Raw genomic sequence first — 17,154 nt, 5'->3', positions numbered from 1 at the left:
AAACCCAAGTATGTTAGAGATCCCAAGGTTACACAATAAACCAATCCTTGTACATCAACAAAAACTCAGCGAGTTGCTGCGGTGACTGCGAAACAGTGTGAATATCTGCTGGTAGTAAACTGCAGGACAGAGTGCTTGGCTGTGGTTTGCTACCCCTGGCAATTGTGGATCATGCCGTTCCGCCATTTAGACACAGGACGCCAACGCTATTACGGAATCCTGCTCTGCGGTGTTCTTCATGCATGGGGAGCGGTATAAATAATAAACAGACCTAAACGCCACATATATTTTTTTGTTCACTTCATCGGTGGACTAGGAGGAAGCAATCTGGTTGCGCCAATGAAACATTCATCATGCTCACCATCAGGTGCAAATGTAAAAGGTCAATATGCAACCTAGAAAACAACCAACGAGCTAGCCATGAATTCATGACTGCTTCTACATAAAACGTTCGTGTTGGTACTGCTGCGTTTGATAGACTCTTCAGCGCGCATCTAGTGTGCTTGTTCGATAACCTTTTCTTAGACGATTAAGGCATGCGTTGGGGCTAGGTGCGATAGCATAATCAAGATACGGCGCTGCAGTGGCATTGGAAACACGCAACCACAACTGGAACACGTGGTCTAATCTATCATAGCTATGCAGCTGTGTCCTTTTAGCATTTGCACGAAACTCTGCTCACATAGGTATTCTTTCAGAAAGCATCTAGTTGCCTCTGGAAAAGGCTCATTACACTGCTGACACTGGTCAGCCCTAGATCCTCTTACTGGCTCTACAGGTAGTTCGCGCGCCTAAGCACCATTCAACAAAGGGTTTCGCATCCACTTCTGCCGTCACAACCATTTGTTTTCTCATAGTGAACTAAGCAACGAGCGATGGAAAGTTGCAGAAGCCAGTCTTATCTTCCTGATTTTGCTCTGTCCTGAATTTTTACGAGGTACACCAACCACTTGTGCTGCATTCATTTCGCTTATACAATTAAATGTTTACTTACTCTTGGTGGCGAATCGCATTCCGTTGAATTCCTTGCGTACGCATCCCGAATAACAGCGGTGAGGCACTTCAAACTGCCAACACAAAACTGCAGACGGGAAATGGACTACGCTCGCATGTGAGCTGGAATAAATGTATCATGCACCACCAACAAGTCACGTGACTGCGAGAGTTTGCATTTGATACAGCCAATCAGCAGTCTGGACGTCTAGCACTGCCGCTGTCGCATTGTACGCAGTACGTTTGCTACGGGCTTCCAGTACATGAACTGCGTAGCCACTCCCTATGTTTAAACAAAAATAAGGAGGGCGGGGGGTGACAGGTGGTCATTGTGCTCACCCGTGGCTACGGCCCAGGACAGTAGACAACCGGCCAGCAACCGTCTTGGCACGCGGGATATCTCATCTCCAAAAGCTGCATCCTTCTGTGCTGTAGAAAAGAGAATTTCTTGTTGGCTGGTAAAGAATGATATCTGATGGTCACGGTTTCTTGTGGTTCGAGCTACTCTACTGCAGCGCGAGTCGGACTTTGTAGTTTCAACATGCGTCACCTCTGGTGACCTTTGCCCAAAAAAATTGGGTGGGGCAAACTGGGGTGCTAACGAGCGCTTCCTGTTACCTGGAACGTCTACCCATGATCTACAAAACAGTCATCTTAGTGAAAGAAACGCTTTTCATTACATGTGGTCAAACTTTCTTTTGTTTAGGAGCCATCGTATCTCTTTGTAACCAAAGATAAAATAACCCCTAATGAAACCACAGAGTTAACGTAGACCGTAATGGATATTTAGTGGTTCTTTAATGATTAAGCAGACTTGAAGTGCAGAATAGTGCGAAATAGGTCACCCACACGGCCAACAAATTTTACAAGAAGCGAATTTTGAAAATTTCGGTAACGCCACCCCGAAACTGAATCACATGACACGCAAGACCAGTCTAGATAACAGACAACCACATTACGCGGAGAAGAAGATGCGCTACGCAGTTCTGTTACATGTGTGCTCTCCGGTCATTCTGATAGCTTTGTGACAGGAAAACGCAAGCGAACATATTTCTATGCGGAGCAACGGCGTAGCTTACAAGCACAGTTTCTGAAGCTCAGCGTCGGAAAACGTGCAAGGTCAAGCACTGTGAAGGTTCCCATGGAGAACGGCCCAAAAACGCTGCGTCACCACTTGCGGAAGCCATCTGCAGGAAAAGTTTTTGAGCGGCCAGGGGTGCATGGCGGGATCCTCATTCGCTCTGCAAACCTTACTGCATGTGCACGTTCAAGTGCACGCACAAACGACTCGTCAACGCTTTGCCACAAAAGCTAAATTTCGAATGGAATGAACAGCCTCAGATTTAGATCAAACGTGGATTATTATTTTCATACTTTAAACGCCGCGAAAGCACTGCTCCTGCATAGTCCCATCGATGCCTGACGAATGCTATCGAAGAATGCGGGATGGTGCTGTGATAACGCAGGTCTGTGATAAGCATTCTTCTTTCTCGTCTTGTATCATCTCTTCTCATTCTTAGCATTTTTCAGCCAAAATATGTTCATATAGATTTATTTCAAGCATTGCTGTCCTTAAGCATCAAGTTACCTTTCTCATTCAGCTGTTGAGAGAATTAAACTTGCCTACTAAATTGCAAGCTAGCAGGAATAACTTCGGCATTTATTTCTTTATTATTGAACCTACTCACTCAGAATGACACATATTAAATTTCTGGAGTCACCAGAAAGGTCGCGTGTAGATTAATGTTTTGTGGGATGTGTTCCATTTACGTGGCGAAATTTGAAAGTGCTGGGAATCATCTATCCCTACTATATATCGCGTTTGTTCTTATGGCACTGTTAGTGCAAACAGATAATTCACACAATTATCTTGTGCTGTCATGCAATTGCATTTGTTGAAAGTTCAGAAAGCTGTGCTGTTGTTGCAGTGGACAGTACTTCTAAGAGCGTTAAAATAAATTGTGATACCTAACGACCAGCTGCAAAGTGGACTCTTTGAGAAGGCGTCATGACGGCTTGAGAATGCATGATCCCCAATTGGTGGGGTTGGATGGAGAAGGAATAAGTAGTGTTTGACGTGGCTTTTGTACTCCGCAAACAGTGGGCGCAAATATATCCCACGGCATCGTGCTCAGCGACAAAATTCCGGCGATACTGAATCTCTGCCGCCCATTGAGCTAGTGATACAAATGTGAAATGAAAACGATGGCTGCGAATACGCGAGAATTCGACAGACGCAACTGCCTAAAGTGTATGTTTTGTTTTCGGACATCTGATGCAATGTCACAACCTCTTATGCATCTCCTGCCGAAGCTCCATTTATGGCAATCGACAATTCTCTTGAGAAACGATGCCACATAGTTTCCTTCAGTTTGTGCTGTGGCGTCTTGTGACGCAGCATAAAACATATTGCAGTGTGTTGCAATCGTCAGTGCTTAAAAGAAATTCCCATGGGTGCAACTCCTAGATGACAATTGCTTTGTCTTCTGAGGGCTTTTCTTCGTGTCGTAGTAATTTATCTTATCCTTTCATGAGTTCGCGTTACGATTATAAAAATTGAAAAATGCGTATGTCTGAGAATATGCAGGTATGTATGTATATATATATATATGTATGTATATATATATATATATATATATATATATATATATATATATAAATATATATTTATATATATATATATATATATATATATATATATATATATATATATATATATATATATCCATAAAGTATCGAGTTATAAGTACTTAGGACTATTATTTAGTCATGGTCTTCGGTGGAATAATCACGTGACCTACATAATTAAGAGAGCTATGAAATGCTTACGATATTTGCGCAGATCTTTTGGTACATCACCGACAGACAATAAACTCTTGGCCTATAAAATTTATGTAAGACCAATCCTGGAATACACTGCAGTAATTTGGGACCCCCATACACAAACTAACATTCAATAACTAGAGAAAGTGCAGAGGAAATTGGTCAGGTTTATTTATAACTCTTATAGTTGGAAAACATCCCCTACAGCCCTTTAACAGACAGCCAATTTGGAGAGCTTGGAGACAAGGCGGTATCGTGATGGACTAAAACTGTTCTATTTACTGTATCATGACCAATTAGGAATAGATAAGATTTTATACTTTCAACCAGTACAGCGACGGCAAACTAGATCCTTCCACTCGAGGAAAGGCGGTGAATATTTAGCCAAAACGAATGCTTTTAAATACTCGTTTTTCCCGCGTACAATGCGTAACTGGAACGACCGGCCCGCTGAGGTGGTCGGAAGCCCCGCCGTTCCGTCTTTCATGTGCGCGCTTTATCGTTTGCGATAAGTTATTGCTTTCTGTTTATTAAGCGTATTTTTTTTCTTTCATGCGTTTTCATTCATGTGCGTTCGTTCTAACCCGTGATATCGAATACTGACTTTGTTATGCGCAGTGCCGAGTGCTGTATATATATATATATATATATATATATATATATATATATATATCTTACTACAGTCTGCTCTGTACTACGTTCAGTGGCACTTCGCTGTGCGAAGGCGCGTGTTGTGCGGGCTTCTGAAGAACGCCTTGCAATGTTGTGAACGCGATTTAGATCGTGGATGCCGTCCCTCAAGGTCGTGCGACATAATACTCAATTTTTTGCATTTTTCTCTAACTCACCACTGACCTATTTTTGCAGGACACGCATTTTCGTAATGCCAATTCAAGACTGAAATATCCACATCATGTAAATGTTGCCCTTGCACACATTTTCTTTATTTCGTTTATTATGCGTATGTAGTATGATATCATTATACATCCACGCGTATCTCTACCTGGTAAGTTTAGAAGGGAACGCGATTACAACGAATCCCACTCACCACCTATGTCACGCGCTTGAGAACGAAAATACACGTGATGCATTCCTACAAGGTGCCATCTGCGCAGCGATGCAAATGCACGTGACACCTCGATCGTTGTCGCACAAAGCGTTAACTATCGTTGTGCGAATCGCCTCGTGCCAGTGTTAGGCTAATTCAAACTCTGGGCGGTGCGGTCATAGTGCAACGCAGTATCTGTTTACGAGTTTTGTTTTTTTCTTGCGAGTTCTTTATTGCTGATTTTCGATTGCCCAAGCCACATCTCTTCTTACTGACAGTTTGCTGAAGGAAAGAAATGCGCCACTATAATTTAGAGCTCTTGCGCACAAATGAAGGTTATTTTCTTGTTTTGCAAGCAGTTAAATAGTCGGCGCACTTCATGCTCGCCATACTAACACACATACCTGAATACCTTCCTATTTTATTATTGCTAAATCCATCAACCTGCCTTACCCCGCGATTTGTGTTCTGTTTTTCCATTGCAGCAGGGCGAGAGTGCAGTTTTTCTCTAACTCTGCTATAGGACTCGAGCAAGCACTTTCATGGCAGTTGTCGCCTCGAAGAAGACAAGCCCCACTGCCCCAACGCTGGGTTCAGAGACATTATTTTTCGAGCACTGCCTGTCGCTCAACATGAATTGAATAAAGACGTCACCAGGTGCAACGTGACTGAGGTGGAGAGGGGTGGGCGTCCCCGCTTCCGTAACGCTACACTATGGGGAGCCAGCTCTGGAGTTTTCACGACGCCTGCAGCGCCACCCTGGCGGTCAGAACGTGCACAACGCAGCCGCTCCCGCGGACGAAAATTGCTCTGGTAGCGGCGTTGCGTGCGCTGAAAGTCGAACGAAAACAAAAGGACACCGACGGTACTGCTGCGTATACATGTGTCACAACTACGTCGGAATGAGGGAGGATGTATCCTTCTGGGTTTTTCCGTCTAAACCCTGCGAACAGGAACGGAGGCGCATCCAAGCTGTCAGGCGAGCGGAGTAAGTTCCCGTCTTGTCGCGTGGTCAAGCGGTGTCGGGCGGGATTCCTAAATCAAATTTCGCGTGTGTGCTTGGTTTATTCGATAGTGAAGCTGGTCAGCCGTAGCAGCCAGTGCCAAACAGCAGAATCTGCAGTCGGCATTTCGTGGGAAAGAAAATGAGCAATAGCGTGCACCATCCGGCATGTGTACCAACCATTTTTCCTTCGCAATACCACCGCCAACCTCCTTCCAATGCCACCACACCAAGCGAACGATACGAAATGTAAATAGTTTCCATTCATTGCCAAGAATTATGTGGCAGGGAAGCTGCCTTGTAAGGTGAACGCGCGACTAAGCCGCCTATGCGTTTTTAAAAATGCGCGTGCGGATGAGGACACGGCGCTGAGATGCATCCAGTAAATTTATGTAATTAGTGCTAAATGTAGCCAGGGTTGTTACGGATCAAGCAGCGGAGAACTCAAACCTTTGCTTGCCCGAGTCAGCTGATGCGATAAAGCTTTCTTCTCCATTAACTGCTGTGGCCAAGTAACATCAGAATTTCTTATGTCTAACCAGAGAAGTAAGGAATGTCTTCAGGCCAACTAATACTTCCGAAACCATAGCGCAGCAAGACCGGCGCCACAGCTACTAGATTTGCGAGGCAGGCTGCCACACAAGCATGGGAACGGCACACAGCATAACCGTTAAATAAACGCATGTGCTCGCCGCGACACACTGTGAAAAATATATAAAGCTTAAAAAGCTTCTTTCGTCGTTTCTTCACTTGATGGCGCTAGCTTCTTTATGAAAACGGTCTACTTGAAGCGGCGCGAAAACGGAAACATGCGAATCATACGTGCGAACTATGAAACGGCCGCGGACGCGTCGTCTGGTCGAGAGGCTTGAATATGCCGCGTTTCGTCGCCAGGGCGGCGTGCAACGCATTTTTCGACGCGCCGCCTATCCAGCGCTGGTTCCCCATAGCGCTGGCGTCGGCGGACAAAGTTATCGCGGAGTATACTTGCGATCGACCAAGCGACTTCGCTCTGGCTTTTCGATCAAATACAGCATGCAAACAAATCATCCGCCATGCCCCATTGCTAAGTTTGCTTCTACATTGGAAGCTGTCAAACGGTGTCTAAGGATCGATTCACTGCAGTGAACTGCAGTGAACAATTCTTCGAGGTCACCAAATTTCTTCAAGTGAAGGTTATATATATATATATATACAAGACCTCCTTGTAGGAGACTGTTGCATTTGGCAACCTGGGTGCCCTCGGACCATCAACAGACAGACGTCTCTCGGAAGATCCATACAAGTGCATTCAGTGAAACGCGTTACGAATATAAATGCGTACTGTACAAATTAGTCCGTACAAATGCATATGAATGATAAAAGCCATGCGACGCTTTCTGAAAGCTTTATTGCTCACAGATACAACCGAGAAATATTTTCCAGACGAAAAGTCATTTGAGAAGATAAGGCATGACGTGTACAAAAAAATACAAAATACCACAATTTCTGCAGACGACTTCTCATTACAATCATTAGCATGAAGCAACGAGACTCCATAACCCAATACTTTGACTACGTGTCAAAGCAGGCTTTATTCCGTTGGTTCCGTTTATTTCACAGAGTCCAAATGAATGATTATACAGTAATACATTATCAAGCGCACAAACAGACAGCTATATTAACAAATAAATAAAAAATATGCAGATACCGTGCACTGCGGTAATCATGTAGGCGAAGCTTTCTGTGCTGTTTGCTTAGATGGACGAAAGTTACCGGTGATCTGTGCAGCGAAAGCTTAATTTCTTCAACGCTTATTTAACACGGGAGTGCTTAGTTGCTGTTAAACCTTACCTTGCGTGCACCACCGCAGTATTTCTGCGCAGTACACAGAACAAACAGGGATAGTTGACACAGAAACTGTAACAGCGCTAACACATGCAGCCACAAAGTAACAAGGACGAGACACAAGCGGTGTGTCTCGTCTTTGTTACTTTGTGGTTGCATGTATTTGCGCTGTTACAATTTTTATGTCAAGTATGCACCAACTCGCCCAGAAAGAAGTTTTAATGAAACACAGGGATAGGTCCTCGCTGAAGGCGTTGTTGTGCGCCATAATTCATAACCTCTGGGAAGGTTGACCCTTGCCATTGCCTCACATGGCACATCCCATCGTGGCAGAAGTACTAAAGCTGAATTGCAATAATGGGTTGTACTTGCAAAACCAGACTCGGGTTTTGAGGCAAGCCGTAGTGGCGGACTCGAAATTAGTATTGACACCGCGACGTTCTGTAACTTGTCCTAAGATCTCATGGCACGTGCTTATTCTATTTCTCCCCTGTGTAAACGTGGCTGTCGCGGTCAATATCTAATTCTCGACTTCAAGCAATGCCGCAGCCGCAGAGCTACCGCGGCGGGCACACAAGTGGTGATTAGTCGGTCAGCCACTTCTGTAGTATAGCCTGGCCATACGGTGCGCTTTAATTAATGCAGCTGTGTTACTGACCGCCGTGCGTAATTTCACATCTGGACATATTAATGCGACATATTTAAGGGCCCGATGTTGTAGTAAATCCGTCGTCGGCGTCCCGCGCCACACGTCATTCCCACAAAAAAAATTTTCGACCACCCATACCCACCATATATCCGGATGTATATCCTACGGACAAATGCAAAACATGTGAATCCAGAGCCACTCTGGAGCATATATTATGGGAATGCCGAGGGCTAAATAACAATAAAGAAAACGCGGCCTCTAGCAGCAGCCTTCGCACGCGCTGGGAAGCCGCGCTGCTCAGCCCCGCCCTCGAAGATCAATTATGGGCCGTCCAGCGGGCCGAGGATGCCGCCAGGACCCAAGAACTCCTGGCCGTCACCTAGGCGGGGCCTTTGGCCCTCCCCACCAACTCGCAGGGCACACAATAAAGTTCTTTCCTCCTCCACCTCCTCCTCCTCCACCCATACCCTGGTCCTCCATGTGGCGCAAGGAAGCTACTGAACTAATTGAATTTCTCAAGCTAAAATACAAAAAAGCAATCGTAAAGTACAATTTACACACAGCCGACAGACATGATAGCATCGTATTGTTATTTCACTATAAGAGAGATAAAGCTTTATTGAGTCCTTGATAGGGGGTCCAGGGGTGGTGGGGGATGCGAGAATAACCACCAGACCCCATTCCTCAGACGGTGGCCAGTCCTTGCTTTCTGGTGGCGTCTTCGGCCGTGCAGACGGTTCAGAGCTGCTCTCCTGGGTACAAGCTGAGCAGCAAGGTCTCCCACTGCTGGGCCGTAGTTATGATGCGTGTAATGTTAGTGTGGTGGGTATTGGTGGCTGAGGCTTTGGGGCAAGCCCACATAATGTGATCGAGGTAAGCGCTGCCTCGCACTCTTTGAAGAGTGGGAAGTATGCACCGGGGTAAATGCGATTTTATGAGGCGGGGTTTCGGAATATTCGCGTCTGAAGTAGTCGCCAAGTGGTTAATTGTGGTTTAATCAGTGTTTTGTGTGCTGGTGGATAGCGTAACCACTCTCTGCGGTAGTGGAGAAGGATTTCTTTGAACTTGTCCATTCAGACCTGCGCGTGGCGGCGATTCAGAACAGAAGGCCCGTCAGGATCGGAAGACGCAGGAGAAGGATGATGCCGCCGGTGTGCGAGAGCTCGGTCGGGTTTGTTTGCAGCTAGACCCTAGTGGCCCACATGATCTTGATGTGGCGTTGCCTTGAGGAAGGAGTGCCGGAGAGCATCTTCTGTGCTCGGGCTGCTATAAGTCCTCTTGTGTAGTTGCGAATGACCGCATTGTATGGCTGATGATGCAGTGTACACTGGTAGAGAAAAAATTTCTGCTAGTCGAAGCTCAAAGAAACCCCTTTTCCAGCGTTTCTACCGGCATAGACTGGCCACAGCGTCCGCCATTTGCGCGTGCCAGAGCGTGGTTATCTCGACATCCTAGGAGCAGCGCGCCTGGTTCCTCGCAATACCTCTAGATGGCACTCGCCTGCGACCCAGGGCCGCCCATTCATATCGCCGCGTTTTTACCAGAAAGCCCGCCTTCGTGCATAACGTTCGCGGCCAGCGTTTCCCGGTAAACATTGTGGTTACATACGCTCTATCTATAGTTGCAGGAAAGCGCGAGAAGCAGTCAGGGATCTTTCAATGCTATCGCGTTCCACGTGGTCACCGCTCGGTCATGCCTGGAGGCTTCGAAGCACCTTAGCAGTACTTGCAGCTAGCCGAGAAACCGCCCTCTGTTTACTCAAAGAACGCGCCGATGTCCGCTTTATTTTTTAAAAGTGCTAGGAAATGCGCTGAGCCTACTGAGAGATCGCCGTACCATGCGCGATTGCTGCTTAAGACGCAGAAGGAAAAGTGCCGCCGTTCATGGCTCGAAGCGAAGAAGAGCATTTAAGGAAGTGCCGGTATATATAACAAATCATGCGCTTTTGATATTCCGCAATGATAGAAAAACAAATTCATTCTCGCACTCATTGATTCGATGACTTCTAATCATTGCTTCAATGACTTGAAGCAATGGTTGGATGGTAGATGTATGAATTTGAAAACTGAATGCAAAGCTAAAAGGTTTCATGCCTCTAGTGAAGGCAGAAATGGCAAGCACAACTTGAGATACCACATTTTGTTGCTCCTGGAAAAATGAAATTCGCAGAAAATGAAGGCCTATGCCATGGGTGTTATCTAAATCTGATTCTCCGACAATGTGAATCATTTTTATATTATTGCGCATCAACTGAAATCGATAACTTATTCAACGACAGCTCACTGCACCTCAGGCACACACGTACCTGGTTCAAAATTAATCGTGTAGGAAATATTTGCATATGCTGTTATGGGCACTCTGAGCCTGTGTAACGCTCTTTCAAGATTTTAACGCTCTATAAAGGACACATGACGGTGCACTTAAGGTAACAGCATGCAGCCTGTATATACGCAGGAAGAAACAAGCAAGGACGGGACAGAGTGCTGTCCTGTTTTTTTTTTGGCTTTTAATCCTGGAAGTGTGCATACAGGGCGTTCCAGATAAATTCAACTAGAGCTTTAAAACATGCGAATTCCACGTAGCTGGAGAGCAGCAAGGTAATGCTGTTTTCCGTTGCTTGGAGATACTCAGACAATTTTTTTCATTCCGCCTAATTAGCTGATCAGTCTTAACTAATTAGTCAACTTTCGAATATTTTAATTTCATGAAAATTGTCGGTGACAAAATTGTAGAGCAACATGAAAATTTCCAGCTCAGCTTTCTCTTGCTGCATACGTGCTACATAGAAGTGTTTTTCCGATCGTGAAAGAAGGCCGCCAACAGGAGAAGTGCCTCAAGCGGCTATTCGCGCCGCAGTTTTGCGTCTATTCAAATGCTTCTTTCCCGGTTGAAAAACTTTCTGTAGAATTTGTTGAGCATTAGAAAGCTGTATGGGTAGTTTTTCATGACGCTTTATAATTTTCTCATTGACACTTGTCATCTAATTAAAATATTTGAGAGATTGCATAATTATATTTTGTGTCGTTATCTCATTAGCCGGAATGAAAAGAAAAGTTGCGACGACAAACATTACCTCGGTTCTGCCCGGCTAGGTGGCAATCGCATAATTTTGAATCTGGGGCAAAACTCAGCTGGGACACCCTGTATGTGAACTGTCACAACGCTACCATGGAAAAAGCAAATGGCGGAACTCCACCTGGAACAACATCGGCTACGACACAAAATTGAACAAGACGGGGCCCGTTTGAAAAAAAAAATAATGGCAAAATGGTGTGAGGAAACATTAGCCTGGTACAATCTCAAGTACGCAATGATTAGCCTCGACTATGAAATGGGGCATTCGATCAAGCAGCGATGGGGCAGTTCGAGCAGGGCCGAAGCGCCTTCACTTTCGCTCTCGGACAGCGGGTTGTTAAGCCTTAGTAGCGCTGAAGCAGCCTCGCACTCCTGCTCGCTGCGCCACCTGACGAATGCTGCCTGCGCCATCTTTTCTTGCGCCAGGATGGTTTGTTGCTCCTTGTCCTTTTCAGCAACTTTCCGACGATGAAGGCATCGCGTTGACAGCCTGTGACGTTGGTAGTTGCTGTGGATTGGCGTGTAGTACTGGCACTCCTGGCACACATGCTCCCACTCGCCTTTGTGGGACCCCTTGAAATGCCTGCGAGGGTGAGAACAGTCAGGGCGGGGCAAGGGTACAGACCTACACTAATGGGTGCCCGTTTGCCACGGGAGAAACTCCGCCCACACTAAAAAAGGACGCTGAACTTGAAGGAAGTATCATTCGAAATAAAACGGCGTATATATGAATATACAACATACCATCCTGCCATGACGATATAGTTCCTCCAGTTCGCGCTCGTACACACACACACACAGACACTATATATATATAATGTGTGTGTGTGTGTGTCTGAAGAAATCACACTGGCCCCGGTAGTAAACTGAAGAAAAAGTACGATGTACGTTGAATGAGCTCAGAATATTTGACTGATGTTTCGGCTGGTGGACTGACCCTTGTCGAAGTCAAAGGCTATGACAAAGGCCGCTCCACCAGCCGAAACGTCAGCCCAATATAGTACTTATGCAACGTACGTCGTACTCTATTCCTTTATTTTACATGTATATATATACCCCTTTTTCTCGTAAAAGAGAAGGGTATCAGAGAGGCCCAATTATTGTTACTCTAAACTAATGAAGACAACACACAATGAAGCCAGGGAGAGCAAAACGGAAGTTATTTGTAGAAATGATTTTTTGCCTGTGTGAGCCGCCGCCACTATCTTCGCGTAACGCCTGCGATGCAATTGCGGTGCGGCAGTGGCTGTTTCATTGTCGACAATCTCGATATTAGCATATGCTTAAAACTGGGGTGTTAGCCAGCGCCACTCAGGACTTGGCGGCAAATATGAAATGCCCTCTATGCCCGATGTGCCCATGTGGCACCTAAACTTTACGCGTAGGCAGCTGAATAATGAAGCATCTTATGCTACCTGGAGGCATCAAACCTTCCAGAGTGGGGAGAGAGATATATATTCTTGCATTGAGGAGGTGAAAGTTTTGTGATGGACAGCGCACTAACTGTCTCTTAGTGGACGACACCTCAGCCGGGCTGCACTGAGGGTAGAAAAGTGGGGGTGAAAAGAACGGCAAGAATGGAAAATAAGATGCCCGGTACTATTGCGATAAGAATTACTTGTACACTTGAAGCGTATTACCGTATTAAGCCCAAGAGTGATAACTGAGTGGTCGGGCACTGTGTGCCATCGGTGTGGCAAAAAATTGGAGGACGCTTAAGCTTCGCCTTCAAGAGTGGAACGCGAAAGCGTTCCCGTCGACCCGCCAAGGGGTGTAAGACAATGGGCTACGGCACAGCGACTACGCGCCCCGCATCGGACGCGGTGAGCGTCGAGCAACACAGCGTTCGGCGCGGCAACGAAAGGTGCGCCTGAGCAAGCGACGCACGCCTGAGCCTTAGAAACAGCTCGTTTCTAAGGCAACACCGCATTCACTAGACGCGCTTTTGTACCGCTTTGAAGCATCGAACTCGTGGCTGAGTGGTAGTGTCTCCGTCTCATACTCCGGAGACCTTGGTTCGATTCCCACCCAGTCCATCTTGCAAGTTGCTCTTATGCGAAGCATACTAGCCGCACAACCACGCTCTTCCTTGCTGCGCCGCGCGCGGCCGCGTAGCTACCATATGACGTCATAACAGCTGCAAAAGCCGAGGCTCAACTCGTACGCTCGCTTGAGGCCGCGTAGCTGCATAGCCGGGTCTCAGCTCGTGCGCTCGCCTGCATGAGTTGTTCCTTCGTCTTGCCGAACCAAATATAGCCAAGCAACAGCAATTCACCAGGCTAAACAGTGGTTCAACAACAAAAATAAAGGCTAGTATGCTTCGCATCCTGGGCTTAAGCTTAGCTAAGCCAGAGCCATTTTTTATTCATGAAATTCCTGCTGGGATTTATCGCTCATGGCCAACGGCACCGACACCGATGCCGACGACACCGGCTTTTCCGGGACACTAGCTCCTTAACGCTATCGCGTTAAAAGCTGCATGGCGAGGCTGAGACGATGATAGTGGCTGAATCTCGCGCACGCAAGGAAGGGAGGAGGGTGGGGAGGAAGCGCGCCCACTTGCATCACGCCAAAGGTGCTCAGGGAAAGGAGGGGAATGGGAGACGTTCTACTTTGGCGGCGGCTGCTTATGGTGCGGCTCAGCTCGGCCCTATCTTGAACGCTATCTGCTGACGGTACAGAGGTGCGCCAAGGGCTGATCGTTCCACGTGCACTGTGTTCGCGACGCTTAAGGCGCCTATACACTCCGACGTAACGAGCGCGCGCGCGTCATGGCGACATTACGTTGGCGAAAACACGACCCTCTACAGTCCGGCGGAATCTGGCGTCGATGCGGCCGGAGGCATCCAGCGTGCTCGGACGTCGTCCGGCTCCGAATGCAGCCGACTGCATTTCGCGCCAAGCAAGTTAGCGCCTAGCGTCCTCTCTCGTCGAGGTAGAGACTCTCTACCTCGCCGGGCTGAGCCAGAATGAGATGGCCTCGTGCCCGACCTGTGCGGCTCTGAAATTGAAAGGTTTCTGGACGCCGTCCAGCAACACCCGTGCGTCTACGACACGAAAAGAATGGGTTACCAGGATGCAGAGCGGAATAACAACGCGTGGGAGCAGATACGCGTGTACTCCGGCCTCTTGACAGGTGCGTAAATGCTTCGCACGTGTGTGTATACGTCTCCGGATATTCTATGCACTCAGCGCTTGTTTGTCTTGCTTTCCCTGTTTCAGTCGAAGAGTGCCTGAAAATATGGAAGCGGCTGAGGGACCGCTATACCCGTGAGTTGAAAGCCATTGAAGCTACAAAAAGGAGTGGCAGCGGCTACGTGTCTCGGCGGGCCTGGGAATTCACGGAGTCCATGGCCTTTTACAAACATTGCGGCCGTCCGAGGAAGTAAGTTATGCATATTCGAAGTGATCACATTCATACCTGCTTAGTACTGCGTTCACTTAGATGACCATGTTTTGATGACTTGGTTTGTTGCTCACGACAATTATGTTATGCAGTGAAGCCGACGGAGTTTGCTGGGCCCTTTACGCGATCGTGATTCGTTTTGCGTTTTCTAAGTGCTCATCATTAACATTTTGTGTGCGTGTTCACTTAAGATACAGAAGTTTGTTTTTCTTGCCTCCTCCTGCGGCCATTTATTTCTTCCTCCACATACTGTTCAGGGTACTATATAACTGTCCCTTTAATCCTTGCACGAAATATCATATGAACACTGTGCACTTCGACTAGACTTCCGGTGTCAATGGAGTTATCCGCGTGTGGATGACGTCTATGACTTGCACGCGACTTCTTAAACCCGCTTTCTTTCAAAAGCGAGTAGAGCGGTAGTGTAGTCTACATATGATACTATTGGCCCGAAAAATCCTTCGGCATTCTGAGCGAGCTATAAATCCAAATGTAAAGGGGACAGAAGCATGTCTTTAGTTGACAGTCGTGCACCTGCTTCCCTTTGCAACAATGTAGGCTTTTTCTCTGCAGAACGGCATGCAGCCTGGAGCCAGCCACTTGTGGTGATGATGGCGAGACCGCCGAGACCATCTTCGCATCTATAGCTAATACGCCACCATCACCCTCAGGCGTTGAAAGTTTCGAGGAATCCCCACAGGAGCTACAAATGTCAGCAACGCCGCCACCATTGGCAGAAAGACCGTCGGTAGCCGGTAAACACGAGGCTGCAGCGAAGCACAAGACCGTGAAAAAAAATGACCACTTTGAAGAGCAGCTGTTGTCTAGACTTGACAGCAAGATGTCAGAAAATGAGGCATTTGGAGTATCTATCGGCCTCAGCCTGGACAAGATGCCCCCTAAGGTGGCACTGAAATGCAAAGCGCAGATAATGGCACTAATTGCACAAATGTAGGACGAAGACAATGTGCAAACCACCAGCATTAATTAAACTTTGCTTGTGATAATTCTCTGATATTTTTTCTCTGTAAGTAGCGCCGCACCTTAAAGATTAGTAGTTTTCAAGAGTTGAACGCGATAGCGTAAATATGCTATGTTGGCTTCGGAAATCATGGAAGACTTGCTTGCTTGTTTGTTCGCTTGCTATTTTTGCTCATAGGCAATGCCGACACCGGATTTTCCGCGAAATGATCTCCTAAATGTAAATTAAAAAGTAGCTAATGAATACAAATTCAATTTATGGCTGGCTACATTCCAAAGCCATGATGTCATCATGAGGCACACTGTAGTATGGAGTTAATTTTGACTGCCTCTGATACACTATGAAGCCGCTAAATTAAAGTACACAGGTGTTCTGGCATTTCGCCCCTATCCAAATGCGGCCACAGGGCCTCGAATCAGGCCCTCATCTTTATTCGCAGATCGACACTTCACCTGCTAAGCTTTCATGCCGGTTTATCAGTACAGAGAATGCATATGTGATATGATGCAAGTGTGATATGCTGTTAACCAAAGCTGTGATAAAACATTTGGAGTGCCAGTATAAGGACGATTGTTCCTATGCATACAATATTATGTGTTGAACACTACATAGTATGTTACTGTGAGCATTTCTTTCATGGTGATGTGTATTCAATACATTAATATCCAAAATCTTATTCTTGCGTTAACCCTTTGAGGGTCGATTTTTTTCGCCACATGCGACCACCCAGGGTCGATTTTTTTATTGCACATTTAAATGCTTCAACGGGAGCTGTTTCGAAAAAAAAAATACTGTAATTTTTCTACGGTGACCGCAAAGTGAGAAAAAAATATTTGGCGTTGGCATATATGGACTGTTTATTCATGAAAAACAATCAAAAATAGCAAATAAAGTTATAAGAATTAAAAAAAAATTGGTGAATTGTTATACACAATGTCCACACGAGAAAAATACACAAGAAGAATGCGCACACGAAAATTTCTTGCAAGTCTCAAATGTTCCTCTTGCACTAATACTTCTTCAGCGTGCGGTAGTTCTTGAAGCATGGCTCCACGCAGAGTGGTTTGTTGCACTCAGCGCACATGTACCTAGTGTCCTTGCGACGTTTTTGCTGCCGAGTGGTGTTGGCGCAGACGTGGCACCTCCTCTGGGTACTGCTTCCCTGAGAAGCCGTGGGAGGCAACTTCTGAATAAAGTGCCAAAAAAGAAAACGCATGCACGGCGGCATCCTTCGTATGCGGACCCCTGTGAGCATCAAACGAGCGAGTTCATCAAACGAGGCGGTCACCTGTGAGCATCAAACGAGCGAGTTCATCAAACGAGGCGGTCACCCTTTGAGTGATAAGAA

Source organism: Dermacentor albipictus, chromosome 8 (genome assembly GCF_038994185.2).
Source record: "Dermacentor albipictus isolate Rhodes 1998 colony chromosome 8, USDA_Dalb.pri_finalv2, whole genome shotgun sequence".
Classification (NCBI taxonomy): Eukaryota; Metazoa; Arthropoda; class Arachnida; order Ixodida; family Ixodidae; genus Dermacentor; species Dermacentor albipictus.
Note: the sequence above shows the minus strand (reverse complement) of the source record.